Source organism: Crocodylus siamensis, chromosome 8 (assembly GCF_052110815.1).
Source record: "Crocodylus siamensis isolate JL-2025a chromosome 8, ASM5211081v1, whole genome shotgun sequence".
Lineage (NCBI taxonomy): Eukaryota > Metazoa > Chordata > Crocodylia > Crocodylidae > Crocodylus > Crocodylus siamensis.
In genome coordinates, this window is record NC_143402.1 from 33,118,374 (window position 1) to 33,135,459 (window position 17,086).

The window sequence follows — 17,086 nt, forward strand, 5'->3', positions numbered from 1 at the left end:
CCTAATTCTTTTTGTGGAGTTGTTTCTCATATTTAGAGCAGACATTTACTATTCATTACTTTTAGATGCAAAGCCACATTTTAGAAAAGGGGTGGCCAGCCTCTGGCATGTGGGCCACAGGCAGCCTCTGTGGCACATAGCAGACTGGGGAGGGGACAGGTAGAAGAATGGCAAATGGGGCAAGAAGCAGAAAACAGAACAGCATATTCATCAGGGCAAGGAGCAGAAAGTGAGCAGCCGGTTAGGCAGGGGAAGGGATTAGGGGACAGCATGGGACTAATTTGTGGCATTGCCTGCCAGAAAGTTGATCCCTACTGCTTTAAAACATGCATGTTTTCTTCTGTGTACACCATTGCAGCAAATAGCTCTTTACCCTATTTGGATGGACAAAGAATGTTTACTGGGGAAAAATGAAGGGAGCCTTTCCTCTTCCTCGGCATTGTGTTGGACTCTGTGTTTCCAGACTATAGAATTTGGAGGACTCTAGTGCTATTAGCAACACTAATTATCACCTTTGCCCCTATCTCATCAGTGAGGTGACAGTAGATTCAAGCCCTGTCCTCTGAAGGTTTCATAGATCTATATTCACCCTGCTGGTAACAGTGTATTTGCTGTCTGAATACTTGCTAGTAGGTAGTCATGATAGATAAATACAAACTCATATCTACATTTCATTTTGGACATTTAGAGCAGGTGCTACTCAACCAAAATGCTGTGATGTAGCAAAACCCTGATTTTTTTTTATTTTAAAATGCACCCCCCCACACTTCCCCGACCATTTATGACTTTTTTTTCTCTCTCTCTATTCCATATAGATAAGTGTAAGTGAGCTCAAATTTAGGATAAGCTTTAACATTTTTTATTTTGGTAGCAAGTTTTTGGTTTTGGATATCCACCATTTTATACTGTATTATTAGGCTGTTTGTATTGGTTTTTGCTGTTATATATTGTATTATTATCATTTTCATATTGATTTTAATTGTTTCATATGGCTATTGTATGGTTTAGGCCTGTGTTTGTAAGTGAACCAAAGTCATGTGAAGTTTCCATTGTAAATATCAAGCCTCCATCTTGTGTCCTCCGCCTGGGCATCCCATGTTGGAACAATATGATTCATTGTACCTCTCCAATGTAAATTGGTTCCTGGATGACTGAGAGTGATTGGGGATGATTGAAATACAATGGTAGCAGGTCTCTACTGAATGGCCTGTAACAACTGGGCCATCACCTCGCATTGATCCATCCAGGAACCATGGACCTCACCCAGGAACAGAGACAAGAAACCAGCATTTGAAAGACAAAAGACCCTACAGAACCAGCAACTCTACCATTGTACCCCACCATTACAGACACCCGAAACTGCACATCCCTGCATGGAGCACACATGCTTAGTACACCAGGGGCTGACCCTTGCCTGGGCATGCCTCCTGTCACTAGGGTCACACAAGGTCTGCCCGTATATAAAGGGGCAGTGAAGACAGACCCAGTGGGAATGCCCTTTCCATCCGGACCAAATCAGCTTCACATCACCTATCCACCCCAGAGGCCCTGCTGGTGAGACCCAACTGGTCATCGAGGATCAACTTCCAGCCTGGGATGGATAGATATTACCTGAACACCTCCTCCTACAATTTGGACTCTCTCTCTCCTCCTGGAACTTTAGCGGACTTCAGCCCCTGCACAAAGCCTCCCTAACCCCTGCTGCCATTGTCTGTGTGTGTGTGTGTGTGTATTTGTGCAAGGGAACCAATAAGACATTGTGTCACCATCTCCCCTGTTCAATAAAACCACTGTCATTTGTAACCCCAAGGCGGGTCATGTTTTACTAAATCCCAGTACCTTCCCTAACTTAAATTCCAGCCTCGTTCTCTCTCTGTCTCTCAGCTCCATACCCCCCTTCTCTTCTAGTTTCCCGATCTCCTCCCAATTCCGTCTCCCCTTTTCTGCCACCTCTCAGCCTCTCCTTGCTTTTCTGCTGTCCCTGCTTGCCTTTCAGCCTCCTGTGCCATCTACTGCCTTTTCCCTGTGACTTTCTGCTGCCTTTCTCTGCTTTCCCACTGCCCTGCTGCCTTTCAGTCTCTCCTGCCACTTTTCCTGTGATTTTCTGCTCTCCCCCAGCTCCTACTGCCTTTTCCCTGTGACTTTCTGCTGCTTTTCTCTGCTTTCCCACTGACCTGCCACCTTTCAGTCTCTCCTGCTGCTTTTTGCTCTCCATCTCCATGTTTTCAGGATTCCCCCACATCTTCTGTAGTCATCCCCCCCACTGCCCACAGCTTCCCAGCTCCATGTGGCTGTTCTGCAGTTTTCTCCAGCTCCCAGGACCTATTGCCACTCCCTGAAACTTCTCTAGCTGCCCCAGAGCCATCCTCTGGCTCCCCACACCCAGAGCCCCTCTTTAACACCCACACTTTCCCTTAGTCCCATTTTCCCTCTCTTCACCTACCTTTTTAGCTCCCCTGTAGCTCTGGCTCCAGTCCCAGCCTCTGTGCTGGCATCGCTTCCCTGTTCTGCAGGCTTTGGGCATTGTCTTTTAATCAATTAAGATCAGTTAACCTAAAGTTACCCCCAAGCCTCAGTTCTTCAGCCTAGGCCCCTCTAGTCTATCAGTTCTAATCCTGGTTCCAGTAACTTTCACTCCCTACACTTCTGCTTTACCTTAACCTTCCCCCAGGTATCCCAAATACACCAAGCACATACATACATACACATCACAAGACCCAACTTAGGAACTCACCTGTGTGTATGTGTAGGTAGGTGGTATATGTGTGAATTAGTGAATACACACACATATATATAGATATCATTGTGTGTGTGTATGTGGTATATGAACTAATCCACATATGTGTATTGGATGTGCACATGTTGGTAACTGATTCCATCTAAATGTGGTGTAGCATGTATGGGCTTAAACTGCTGATAGGTGTGCATGAACCTAGACTGGTTATTTTGAAAGTGTATGTATCTTAGTTGCTAGTGTGAGAGTGTATGCCTAGTGGGGGTGTATGAACCTAGTGAGTGTATGTGTGCTTAATTTTCTTATGTGTGCATGTGCAATTGTACACCACACCCTTCTGTCTAACAGTGCAATATTGAGATCCTGAGCGTTGTCCTGACCCCTCAAGGCAACAGTGACACTTTGGGGTGCCATGACATCCTTTTATGAAATAGGATCAAAATAATTAGCACTGTTAGGTGTTCTGAAACCTAAATGTGATTAAAAAAATAAACATAGGGGCTGCGTCCAGGTGAGTGCACCCATCCAGTATGTGGTGCCGCAAACATGTTCGTGGTGCCATATACTGCATATTTAGATGTTCTCTGCACTGGAAGGGTGTGCTGCCCAGTTGTGCACTGCTTTTATTTTTTTTCCCCATGAGCTTTTATGACTCCTGGATATCCAGGAGTCAAAAAACCCAAAAGGAGGGAAATAAAATGGAGCAGTGCATGCACAGGCAGCCTGCAATGCTCAAAAGTGGAGCTGGGTCACTTGGAGCCAGTTGCCAGCCAAGCTCTGTGTCAGAATTGCTGCTGGTGCAGCCCTGGGAGATCCCCAGGATCCCAGGTAAGGCTAGCCTCCCCTAACCTACCCAGGGTAACCTGCCACGTACCAAAGTGTGCATTGCATAGGCATTCCCTGGGGACAAGTAGCATAGGTGTGCTGCCACTACTTGTCCCTTGGGAACCAAAAGTCCATGCTTGTCTGGATGCAGCCAGAGATTTCAAACATGAATCCATGGCATCAAAACCATTCTGACCTGTTGTGGGGTTTCTTAGTTTCTTGCAATGGAAAAATCGCTGTGTTTTTCTGTAGTAAAAAATGAGTGACAGCTGAAGCCTGCACTGCACATGCCTACATGTCTGGAAGTGTCCCATGAGTTGAAATAAGAGTCAACACTGAGGAGGGCTGAGTGTAATGGGCACTATATCTTATTCAGATAGGCTGCAGTAACCTACCTTTGTGGTAGGTTCTTATTAGTATGGTTGCCCAATATAGGCCATCTATTTTGCAGGCATGCTCAGTGTAGGCTACATGCAAGCAACTTAACAGTTCACTTCTATTACTGAGCATATGCTACTTCTGGAAGCAGTTTGAAGATAGGCAATATATTCTATGAAGAGGTTTTCCTGTATGCAAATATAAGATGAGAGGCTCTCCCTCCCCCCCATGATGATTGGGGAGTGAGGTGGAATCTCATCTTATAGTTGGGCAAATATGGTACTTTCCCATTATTTATTGTTTCTGCAGCTCTACAATATGCTAAACAATGTTTATTTTGAAATGCCACTTTAAGTCGGTCATTCACCTTAGACACAAGCTCTGAAATCTTTAGAAAATTATTGAAAAAAAAGAGTCATCTTGACATTTAAATACTCTTACAGATTAATAAAATCAGTTATTTTAGAACTTCAGGTTCTGGGGACACCCTGTATGTTTAGAACCTAATATTCCTGCAGAAAACAGCTTTTAGCTTTAGAATTATTTTGATCTGGTGCTTATCCATCACTTTATATATTTACTTTTCTTTTAAAGGTTCTCTGTTGTGAGTTTCTATCAAAATCCAAACCTTTTGACCATTAGCACATTCTTAATTCTATCATAATAACAGCATCAATTTATAGCTATGCCAGATGGCAAGTTAGCAGTTGACCCTCTTACAAAACAACACACAAAACTTGAAAGAAAAGCATCCCCACCCCTTTCTCTGTTTGTCAAAAAGTATTCTGATTTGGCATTTATCTCAGCATACTTTATTTAATCAGAAGTGGCACATTTTTAGATGATTAATTTTATTAAAGAAAATGTGTGAATAGTGGAGAACTTAAAAAATTTAATTTTTTTCTGTTACGTACGTGAGTAAAAGTAATTTTTGCTCTAAAGTAGCCCTTCTATCTTCTACCTTCTTCACATTTAAATGATGGTAAAACTGAAGACAAGATTTCAATGTGATTTAGGTTGGAATTGCATCATCTCCTGTGGTAAATCTTTATGTACATGAAAATATGGTTTCTGTTGTTGTTATTAAATTTCTCTGACAAGTTTAGTGTTTCAATTTTTGCCTTCATCTGCTATTTAAGCCTTGTCTGCTGAATCATGTCTTGATCTGGATGTAGTCTCCATGTCAGTGGTTCTTTTTTTTTAAGGACCAGGAACTGGGGCAGGCAGGTCAGCCATAGGGGGCAGGGCACTGGGAGAGTGGGTAAGGGTCAGGGGGCTCGTGACAGAGCCCCCACACATGGTGTGGAGCAATGGCGTGCAGCCCCCTGCCTGGCAGGATTGCCCCCTGCCTAGCAGGAGCCAGTGAGTATGGGCTTTTTTTTGTTTTTTCAAAGACCCGGGAGCTGGGGTTGGGCAGGGCAGACATTGACAGCGGGTGGGGATGGGGCCTGTGTGATTCAGAGATTTGGCTGATTCGGCAGCAGCTTGAATCTCTGAATCAGATTCAGCTGAATTGATTTGGGAGTAGTGATTCGAATCGCCAGATCGAATCACTGTCCTCTGAACAGCCGAATCCTAATCTGAAGCGAATACTAGCCACTTTGCACAGGCCTAACACCTACATCTGTCAGTTATTGCAGTTTTTTGGAGTAACTTTATGCCTAAGTAGAGGACGTTGATCAGGTTTATTTTACTGGAATGCAGTGACTTATTCCAGTGTAAGACTCTGGTTTGTGTCCTTCCAATTTTAAATTGAGGTAAAGCCAGATTACACCAGCATAAACATGCCATGTGTCTAGACACCAAGGTCTCCAACTTTCTTTTCTGAATCTATACTTTGATAAAGTTACTTTATACTTTTTCAACTTGAAAGTTTAACATAGAAAATGAAAAAATATATCTAAAGAGCATCTACCTATATAAACTACTTTTATCATATAATCCTTGTGTGGTGCACATAAAATGGTAAACATCATAAAATAAGCATTTAAATAATATCCTTGTATTATGGTAAAAGATTTCAGCGAGACTTGCATGCATTTTGGGCCATATTCACAGTGCTGTACCCAGCTTTCTAGCTTTGATTTTTATTTTTCCCCCATACTGTTTTTCATGCTGTATAAAAACAACACAATGCTGACAGCATCACTTTTTGAATGTTCCTGTAATGCAGTTATATTATGATAAATTCTAGCAATAAAAAGGGACTACTTTGGTGTCAATTCACTGTTTAGGCATGACAAAAAAAAGTTAGTAAATGGGAGTTGTAGAGATGGGAGAGAATATGCAGAGAAATTGTGCAACAGAACATGGTAACAAAAGAAAAGTATGTTATCTGGGAACTTAGTCTTTTATATCTACCTTCCTTTAGCACATGATACTGCACAATCATTTTTGCATAAATATAGATGATCAGTTTATATAGAAAAGAGGAAAAATGCTCCATAGATTCTATATAATTTAAAGATTTTTCTCCAAAGTGAATTTGTTTGTTGGAGAACTTCAAATATTTAAAGAATAATCTAAATATGTATCTATATCCTTCTTCTTCCTACTATTTCACCCCACCATGGGAGGTCTAATCTAATATGAGGAAAAGGGACCGATATCATTCTTGATAACTTTGTCTGGATTGTTGGTTCATAATAACAGAAGTACTGTATCTGCTCCCACAAAATGCTGTAGATTTCTCTCTCTCCTGTAATTTCTAGCATGTCATCCATTTCGTATAACCTATTCTGTTCCTGTCTTGCTGGTTTGTTGCTATCTGAAATCAGCGCCGTTTCGGGGGGAACCCTCCCTCCTCCATTTTTGTTGTTTTTTTCTTGATAAATACAGATTTAAAAGGAAAGAAGCTTGAGCAATTAGTGAGGAGAAAATTTTTAAAAAACACTATTAATAAATGGAAAATCTGGGAATCCAAAGAAAATCATGGGACCATTGTGCAACATCATGCCATGATACCCAGATCTGATTTGGAACCTTTAGATCTACCAGGGACCTGTTTGCTTTAATATAGTAGCCCAAGTTCTTAGCATGTGTGCCACTGCACTAGAAGGAAATGAGAAAACTTGGACAGCAGCATTCATAGATACTGGTAGACAGCAATGGAATGGTGAAACTTGTTCATTTAGGTTTTGGAAAGGAGAAGAACCCTCCACCTACAGGTTTGGCCCTGGTACCCATTGCTTTTGAATCAGGTAGTTTTAGTCTTCCTGTTGCTTGACCCCAATGGTAAGGTAGCTGTGAGAGAACACAGGAGAGGTAGGTTTCCCACTTTCTGTTTAGGTGCCCAAAACTATACCCAACACAGCATGCAAAACTAGTGCTGCAGTTGTAGGGAAGGCCCTATGCTGCTCCACACAGGAAAAGACCAATTGCAAAAAAAAAAAAAAAAACCAAACAAACCCTCCTTCAGTAATACAGCTGTTGCAAAAGATGTAGGAAATGTGATTTCCACCCTTCCCCCAACACAAAACAAGTTAATAATTTGGCTGGGTTTTTAAAGGGACACAATATTTTTGTCAATATTCAAAAGCATGGAGCTGCTAAAGGGTTTTTTTCATCTTGTTTTATTTAGTGTTTGTGTGGTGTTATAAAGTCACTGTTTGTTTTTCCCTTGGCTGTACAGAGCTTTAAGACACAGCATGGGAATTTCAGCTTAATTTTCTTCTTATTATTATTATTATTATGGTGAAGTTAAAAATTCTTGTAAAGTGGTTCTGAAAATTAGAACTGCTAAGTAACTTTGTAACTGTCAATGCAAACACCATTGCCTATACTTTGTTTAAGAGTAGCCTCCAGTTATACTTGAACTTTCAGCTTGTTTCAAATCTGAGCCTCCATTCAGGTATGAATTCAATCATTGGCCCAAACCAAAATTGGATTAAAAAATTATAGCAAATATGTATATGAAAATTAATAATCCCACAATCCAGAGAATTTGCAAATCTTGTTTCAGATAGATATGTTCTGGCTTGAATTGATCTGTTCATTGAATTACATAACACATCAACTTTATATGTAGGAGATATGGGTCATCAAAATGGAGCCTTAAAAAATCACAAATAAATATATATATTTTTAAAATGAAGTGCATGGAAAAACAATTGTCTAACTTTTTTCCCCACAGTTCTGTTGAAAATGGTTTAGAGATGTAACCAAAAAGGCTATAGCTGTTAAGCAGCTGGGTTTCAGAGAGCTGATTAATTTGGTGTTCAGCATACTTTTTTTCAAAAAAGGTTAATTAATTCATTGAACTAATGGACCTCTCTTAATTACTCTGAGCTTCAATTTTCTTGAAGCAGTGGCATTGTAGCAAAGAACAGTGTATATCAGTCACATAAACTGATGTTGTTCACCTCTTTACCTCTTAAATACACCATTTTTACCGCAAACTATTTCACTACGTTTCATCAGTTACACAAATCAATTGATAACTAATTATGTGTGCATGCAAATATACATTAATTCTCAAAGATTTGGAGTATTCTTACAAAAAAAAGAGTGCTTCCTTTTCTTTGTTTAATGCTGTTCAAATGGCAGAATCTCTTAGTTCAGCATTGAGGTCTATTATTTAGTTAAAGCTGGCCTAGAGATCCCCATGTGAACAGGTTTCTACTCAGCACAGTCTTTTTTTCTTACTAATGTCTAAAACTAAATTGCCCGCAGGCTGTGAGCAAATGGCTAGCCTTGTAAAAGAGTATGTTCACCAAAGTGCTAAACTAAAGGTGGCAGGAGCTGAACTGACTGGGATTCTCAGAGGAGCACATTACTTATTTTTCCATATTTGCCTGAGGTGAATTTAAAAAGTGGCTTTATCAGGCAAGGCAAGCAGGTAATCGAAATACTAGCTACAGTAACAGTGAATGTAAAAGTCACTGCCTGCCTCTGGCCAGTCTTCTTCAAAACAGCTGTCACTGGTGCAGTCGGTGTATTCATGTCAAACATGAAGGTGTGCAGGACCATGTGAACGTAAGGGAACATATGTTAGAATGCACTTTCCTGCTTGCCTGCAAGTGCCATGCTGCACTTGTTTAAAAGTGTTCCTATCTATATGTTTCATGTCTTCAGTGCAGGGAAAGAAGTTATTTTTTATTCTGAATTTTCTCCTATGTATTAAATTCACAGATTCACAGAAGTTTAGGGCTGGAAGGGACCTTGTGAGATCATTGGGTCTAGCCCTTCTCCTTTGGGCAAGAAAGACTGCTGGGGTCACACAAACCATAAAGAAGCTTTTCCTTGTTCCGGTCTGAATCGTCCTTCTAGGAGTTTATGCCTGTTTCTCCTGGAGCACTTTGGTGAATAATTGTTCACCTAGCCCCTGATGTTCTCCCCTGTTATATTTGTAAGCTGCCACCAAATCCCCCTGAAGTCTTCTTTTTTTCTAGGATGAACAGTCCCATATCTATCAGCCGTTCCCCCTATGACTTACTCTTCAGCATTATACGACTGGCTGCTCAACTTGACTCCCTTTACACCTTAACAAAGTAGTGCATTGTTTCATGAATTGTCTCAACAAAGCCAACAGGATACTCATAAAATTGGGTGCTATCCAGCTTAAATAAAGCAGGTAGAATTATAGAGCTGATCCTATAGCGCTTTCATCCATTTCTCAAAAATCCAAGGGACTTTTCCATGTTTAAGAAGATTGATATGAGGTTAGGAAGGAAAGCATTAAGGAAGGATTATTAGTGAAGAAAAGTGAAGACAATATGTTACCAAGTAGGTCATTCTGATTTATAGAAAGTGGTATATTTTGTGTATGCTATCTAAAGATGTTAAAGATTGTCCAAGATTGTTCATAATACATGTGAAGTAAGTCCTCATTTACATAGAATTTCTGGCTTGTGGGGCAAAAGACTCTATTGTTTACCTGTTATTCTTCATTTTGACACCATTAAATAAAGATATTTATTGAGCTAACATACTAACAACAAAGGGGCAAAATGGAGAAAGTAAGGTGCAGAAGTTGGGAAAAGCAGTTATTGAACTTAATTGTGAAAAAGGCCTATTCTACATGGTATACTGATTGCACAATTACCTTGTTAACTGTGCAATAAATTTAGATTGTCTACATATGCAAATTAACTATGCTGCCTTAAAAAGCTACAACCAGCTGTAAAGCTATTGCTTGAAAATGTGTAATAACTTTATAGCTGGTTTCTTTCCAACTTTAAGTTGCCTCTGTTGGCAGCATGCGGCTGGGAGATGGCAGCCATTGTTGTCTCCCAGCTGCAGAGGTGTGGGGCTGCTCCATGCAGCAGTGCTCCACACCTGTGGGAACGGAAGGTCTCACAGTTGATGAGACTTTAAGTCCTGGCTGCCTGTCAGATTGAAGCTAGGACTGAAAATACCAACATCTGATCAGCCTCTTGATCCCAGTTGCTCATGGGGTGCAGCCAGGACCAAGAGTCCCATCAGATGTGGGACTCTGTCTGGGCTGCTTGTGTGGCACAGCTGGGACTGAGAGCCCCATCAGGCATGGGATTCTTGGTCCTAGCTGCACATTACCCCCATGGCTGGGAGAACTCTCAGCAAAGGGGGGTCCTAGCCATGGGAGCCTGCTCCTTCCCAATTCAGGGGGAACCAAGGATAGCGCTTCCCCAAACTAGCATAAAGTGTGATTAGATTTCATGTGTGATCCCATAATCATGCCATCTGCCATGATTATGGGATCACGATGAATATGCATGGGAATACTTGTGTACTATCCCTGAACTTTTCTTTTGATGCATCACTCCAGGGCACTGTGCTTTGGGGGACACCCTTTGATGTCTTTCAGCAACTTCTTTTTCTTATACTGTTTTCCTAGTGCCCATGGACAGGCACATCTGTAGCACTACCAAAATATAGTCTACATTTTAGCACTACAGATGGAGATAGATATGCAGAGCCCACAGCTGGAGTACTACAAAGTCATTGCAAAGGCATTCATCCAGGGCCTGATAGGGGGTTGCTTGGACTTGAGAGCCCCTTACTGCCACACCAAGAGAGGGGAGCTTGTAAGTGAGCCTGCTAACTGATAGCTTGCTGTCCTGGGAGGTGTAACATGCTCACTGATGGCCCATCATCCTCATGCTACAGGCCAGGGAGTCTGTGCCAGTCTCCTCACCCCTTACCATTATGGTACACTGTATGGATGTTATATATAGCACTACTGAGAAGTTCCCAATTCATCCAGGAACATTTCTATAGTGCTTCTGCCATTTTTGTAGTGCTACAGGAGATGTGTATGTCTGTCCCTATAAGTGCTATAGTGCTGCAAGGGCAAACATACTGCTACAAACGTAACCTAAGTCCATGGCCTTAACTTATTATTTAAGGTAGTAGGGAAACAGCTGATAGATTCCTCAAAGTTTTGCGAATTCTTTGGAGAACCTGCCTTTTCATTTGATTTCCCTTAGAGGGCATAGATAGATGTTACATTTGAAGCATTCAAAGAGCCTTGAGGAAATCTAAAAAGTGAAGGTACAGATATACTTGGCCAATGAAGCACTTCAGAAAGAGTTGTTCTGCTTCAGAAATGATCCTGCAAAAAAGAACCATTTTGAAAGCATTTCCCAGTGAAGTGCATAATCTTACATTTGCACTCTGTATAGATTCAGAAGACAGACCACATTGTCACGTTGCCTCTGCCTGAATGCAGGCTTATGGCTAGGTAATATTATAAAAAGTATGCACAAAATACCAGCTAGTATTCTTAATTGCCAAAACAACCTAGTGCATGAAATAGAGATGATTTTTGTTTTACAAATATATAGAGTAAAAACAGAATTAACTTCCTGCCTGCATGTCCCCTCTTTCCTTATTGGCTGAGAAAGAGGCAGAAAGAAATTTTGGAGTCATTATTGATTTCAAGATGAACATGGGCTGCTAATGCGAGGACATGGCCAGTAGGGTTAACCACACCTTGTCGTGCATCCAGAGATGCATCACACACAGGGCCAAGGAGGTGATCCTCCCCCTCTATGCAACATTGTTCAGGCCACAGTTGGAGTACTGCATCCAGTTCTGGGTGCCGCACTTCAGGAGGATGTGGATGGCATTGAGAGTGTCCAAAGGAAGGCCACTCGCATGATCCGGGGACATCAGGCAGACCTCACGAGGAGAGGCTATGGGACCTTAACCTGTTCAGCCTTCACAAGAAAAGTTTGAGAAGGGAACTGGTGGCCATCTATTAACGTACTGCGGGGACCAGCGGGGAATGGGAGAGACCTCATTCCCCTGAGCGCCTCTTGGCGTAACAAGAAATAACAGCCATAAATTGTTAGAGAATAGATTCAGACTAGACATTAGAAGGCACTACTTCACAGTCAGGGCTGCTAGGATCTGGAACCAACTTCCAAGGAAAGTAGTGCTGACTCCTACCTTGGGGGTCTTTAAGAGGAGGCTTGACAATTACCTGGCTGGGTCATTTAAGCCCAGGTTTCTCTCCTGCCCAGGGCAGGGGGTCAGACTAGCAGATCTTCAAGGTCCCACCAACCCTGTATCTATGAATCTATGAGCATTACAGAACCTAGAAGAGAAATCTACTGCTGTCAACAGGAAATACCAGAAAAAAAATTACTCCAGGGGGGTGTTGGACAACCAGTTGAACATGTAATTGGGTCTCATGCTAGACAGATCTCCATAATGTCTTTGATGCTGGCATAATTCTTTTAAAATACATTTTTTCTTATGATGGTGACTACTTGGTTATTTAATTGTAATTCTAAGCAAAATCTCCTGGAAAATTTGTTTCCCGCATTGACTATCCCTGCTGCCACTGCTGTTTAAATGCAGTTTTTCATTTTATAGATAATCCTTTTTCTCTACATACCCAAAGACAATGTACAATGTAAAAGAGAAAGGGAATCAAACCAGAACACACCAAAACAAAGCAAAAATAAAACATGAAACTACCAGCTCCCTCTCCTCATGTCACCCTAGACAACTTCTGTACACTGTTCATAAATCATTAGTCAGACAGATCTACATAAATCTTACTTCACATCATCTTCTTTATCTACCTTTGTTATTTAATTACTGACAGGCATAGGGTTCACCCATTTTTCTTAAACAGCAGATTATAATATAACTTCTCTTTTTAATTAAAGCTCTTCCATTATTTTTAGGGACTTTTTGAAAACACAGCTTGAAAGGTTTGCATATATGGTTGAATAACAGTGCAGAAAAGGTCATAATGGCTAAGTACAGACAGTCAAAAAGCATGAGGCTGAATTGATTCAATCTTCCCAGGTTTCTCTAGACTGAGTAAATTAGACTGATAATGAAGTGAACTGACATTCACTTTTAAATCCAGAAAGGCAGTCAGATACCAGCAGGGGCCCAGAGCAGAAGCTGGTAGATGCTAGAACATGCCTTCCAGCCTCTCTGCCACTGCCTAGTGCACTCCAGTGCAGCCAGCAGATCCCTGTTTGGCTGCCCAGCACTCACTGCCCACATTTTGCTATCCCTCTGCAGTGGGGGAATGGTCTCTTCACCTCAAGGCCCAGCTGGCACTAGGCATCAGCCCACATGCGGGGGGTGGGGAACAGACACCCTGTGATTCAGCAGGAGCTCCCCACCTGGGGCAGGGTCTCCCACACCCACCCCTCAGCATGGTTTGGCACCAGCTTAGACCCACCCCCACTTGTGCAGGGGAGAACAGTCCCTCAAGCCTGGGCTCTCCTGGATCTCTGTGCCCTGACGGGTTCCTCCACTCTACATATGGTCCTGCAAACCTTGCTGCTGGTGCAGAGGGGAAATTTTCCCCTTACCCCTCAGCATGGTCCTGCAACAACTTAGCCCCACACCCACAGGTGTGAGGGGGTAGCGAGGGAGGTAGTCCCTCCAGCCCAGAGCTAGCCTGGATCCATGCCCCCATTGGCTGACAGGTGCAGGCAGGGGCTGGGCTGTAGAACAGAGGCTTTCCTGCCTCCGTTCTGTGACAGCCTGGTGGAGGCAGCATGGCCCAAGGCTATCCTGCCCCCCTTGAGAGGGGTGGTTTGCAGGGGAGGTGCAAAGTATCCTGGGATGCTGGGGGACTAAGAGTTGGGAGGGCATTTGGGACAGAAGTTAAGTTTAACCCTACACTCATTCAGGTCCATCTTAAACTGGTTTCAGCCATTTTGAAACCAGTTTATGTACACTGCATTTCTTTTGTTACAGATGTCAACTGGTTTCCACTCACTCAAGCTGGTATGTGTGTAATGTCTGTCCCTAGCCAATAGGAGCTTGCAAAAATTGTGCCTGGGTAGGTTGTTTTCTTCTATAAATATCACATTTTTACTTGTAACCACCATTATCAAGATACTGCTATGAAGGAACAAGTTGGCTTCTTGTGTAGTGTAATAGGTTGGCAGCTAGCCTAGCTCAAATCAGGCTTTGAGCCCTTGAATCTGATCCTAGCAACAGTCTTTTTCTGGGCTCAGAAACACAAACTTTAATGCCCTGGGTTCTTCTGCTTCCCAGGGCTGAGACAAAAGTAAGACAATCCAAATGAACACACCTTTAACTCAAGGCTTTGAAGCTCCTGTTACAGGTAACCTGCTAATCTGCACCACAGGGCTGAGTTACAAATATAAAATAATCCTAAAATAAACTCCCAGCATAGGTTAGGGCTCACCCACTGATTTTCCTTTTGAGGAAGCCCTTCCTCTCTATGCAGACATTCTCCTCTAGGTTTACTAGCTCTTCCTGCCTCCTTTTATTTCCAGGTCAGCCAATCAACTTCTCCTCATTTACTGATTAACTGAGCCAGCTGTAGCCACTTAGGCAGGTGGTCTGTTACCAGCTAGCTTATTGCTCCAAGCTGCCACTTGCTGCCTGTTAGATGTAGGTTGTTGTTACTTTTTTTCAGTTTGCAAGGACTATGTTACTGATTATGTTTCATGACTCAGCTTTACTTTTCTATCCAAGAATGAGTTTGAAGGATAGAGAAAAAAGGGAAGTGTGTGTGTATGTGTCTGAGAATAATATGCAAAGTAAGCACATTTCAGGCAGATGAGGAGGTGGTCTTAATAGATGTTATTTATTTTGATGTATACATAATGTAATATTCATTTCTGCACTATTAACAAAATGAACTATTTATCCACGCTAGGAAGTAAATACACATAGACATGATAATAAAATGGATCCCTGTTTAGTGTAGGGAAAAAGTTAGGAAGCAAGCTAACTGGAAGAATTGTGGATTTGAGTAAAGAAAATTTAGTGAGAGAGCTGAATAGCCAGGAATTAAGGACAGATTTGTGCACCAGACTTTTTACCTGCTCCATTCAAATAAGATGCATGATGTGTCTATGGATATATACTTGTAAGGTGGTAGTCTGGCCTTTCTAGAGATTTGAGCTTGATTCTGCAGGAGTCATTCTCTACTGCTCTAATTCAGTCCTTCTGATCTGGACAGGATTTAAACTCAACAATTTCTTTCTGTTATGTTAATAAGGAATAAGACAATGGGACAATTCTAACTAGCTCCATTCTGAAGCTCTATTACATAGCTGAACTCTTTAAGAACACATTTGGTTAGGGTAGAGAGGATTGTCTGAGGGGGATCATTCTTGTGTTTGAACTGGACTTTGTTGTCTTACTGTTTGCTAATAAAATGATGAGGAAAAAGTAGGGGTTCTAACCCTGTTGAGATCATAAGGAGGATGTATTAGAGTAGTGGGAATGACTCCTATTCTTAGTTAACCCATATGACTAGAGATTTCAGACAGAATTTCACCTACAGTTTCTCTTGTCATGTGGTTAATAGTGTTGGTGTATAGAAAAAATGATAACCCTAGACCCTAGGCCAAGGGTCACTGAGGATCTAGTCAGGGAACTTCTGGAGGGACTGGATGTATTTAAATCAGCTGGTCTGGACAATCTCCACCCCAGAGTGCTGAGGGAATTAGTTGAGGTCATTACGGGACACCTGGCACAGCTTTACAAGCATTCGTGGTGCTCTGGTGTGGTGCCAGAGGACTGGAAGAGGGCCAAGGTGGGTCCCAACTTCAAAAAGGGGAAAAAGGAGGACCAGGGAAACTATATGCCAGTTAGTCTGACCTCAATCCTGGGTAAGCTTTTTGAGAGAATTATCCTGGCAGATGTCCATGAAGGGCCAGTGGGGGAGGTTATGCTTAGAGGCAACCAGCACGGGTTTATTAGAGGCAGGTACTGTCAGACCAACCTGGTGGCCTTCTATGACCAGGTCACAAAATCCTTACATTCAGGGGTAGCAGCGGACATAGTCTTTTGGGACTTTAGGAAAGCCTTCAACACTGTCTCTCACCCTGTTCTCATTAAGAAACTGGAGGACTGTGGTGTCGACACCTACACAGTCAAATGGGTCGCCAACTGGCTGGAGGGCCACACCCAGAGAGTGGTAGTGGATGGGTCATTTTCGAGCTGGGGAGATATGGGCATTGGGGTTCCGCAGGGCTCGGTTCTTGGGTCTACACTGTTCAACATCTTCATCAGTGACTTGGATGAGGGGGTAAAAAGCACCCTGTTCAAATTTGCTGATGGCACTAAGATGTGGGGCGATGTGGGCACATTAGAAGGAAGGAATAGGCTACAGTTGGACCTAGCCAGGTTACAGGGGTGGGCGGACGAGAATAGGATGGGATTCAGCACTGACAAGTGCAAGGTGATGCACCTGGGGAGGAAGAACCAGCAGCATACCTACAGGATGGGGAACTCCCTTCTCATCGGTGCAGAGGCAGAAAAGGATCTTGGAGTCATCATTGATGCCAAGATGAACATGGGCCGGCAGTGTGGGGATGCAGTCAGGAAGACCAACCATACCTTATCATGCATCCACAGATGCATCTCAGGCAGGTCCAAGGAGGTGATACTCCCCATCTATGCGGCACTGGTCAGGCCACAGCTGGAGTACTGTGTTCAGTTCTGTGCTTCAAGGGGGATGTGGACAACATGGAGAAGGTCCAGAGGAGGGCCACTCGCATGATTGCGGGGCAGCAGGGCAGGCCCTATGAAGGGAGGCTACGGGACCTGAACCTATTCAGCCTGCACAAGAGAAGGCTGAGGGGGGATCTAGTGGCCTGTTAAAAACTAGTCAGATGGGACCAGCAGGCATTGGGGGAGTCCCTGTTCCCCCAAGGGCTACCAAGAGTGACTAGAAATAATGGGCATAAGCTCGCAGAGGGTAGATTGAGA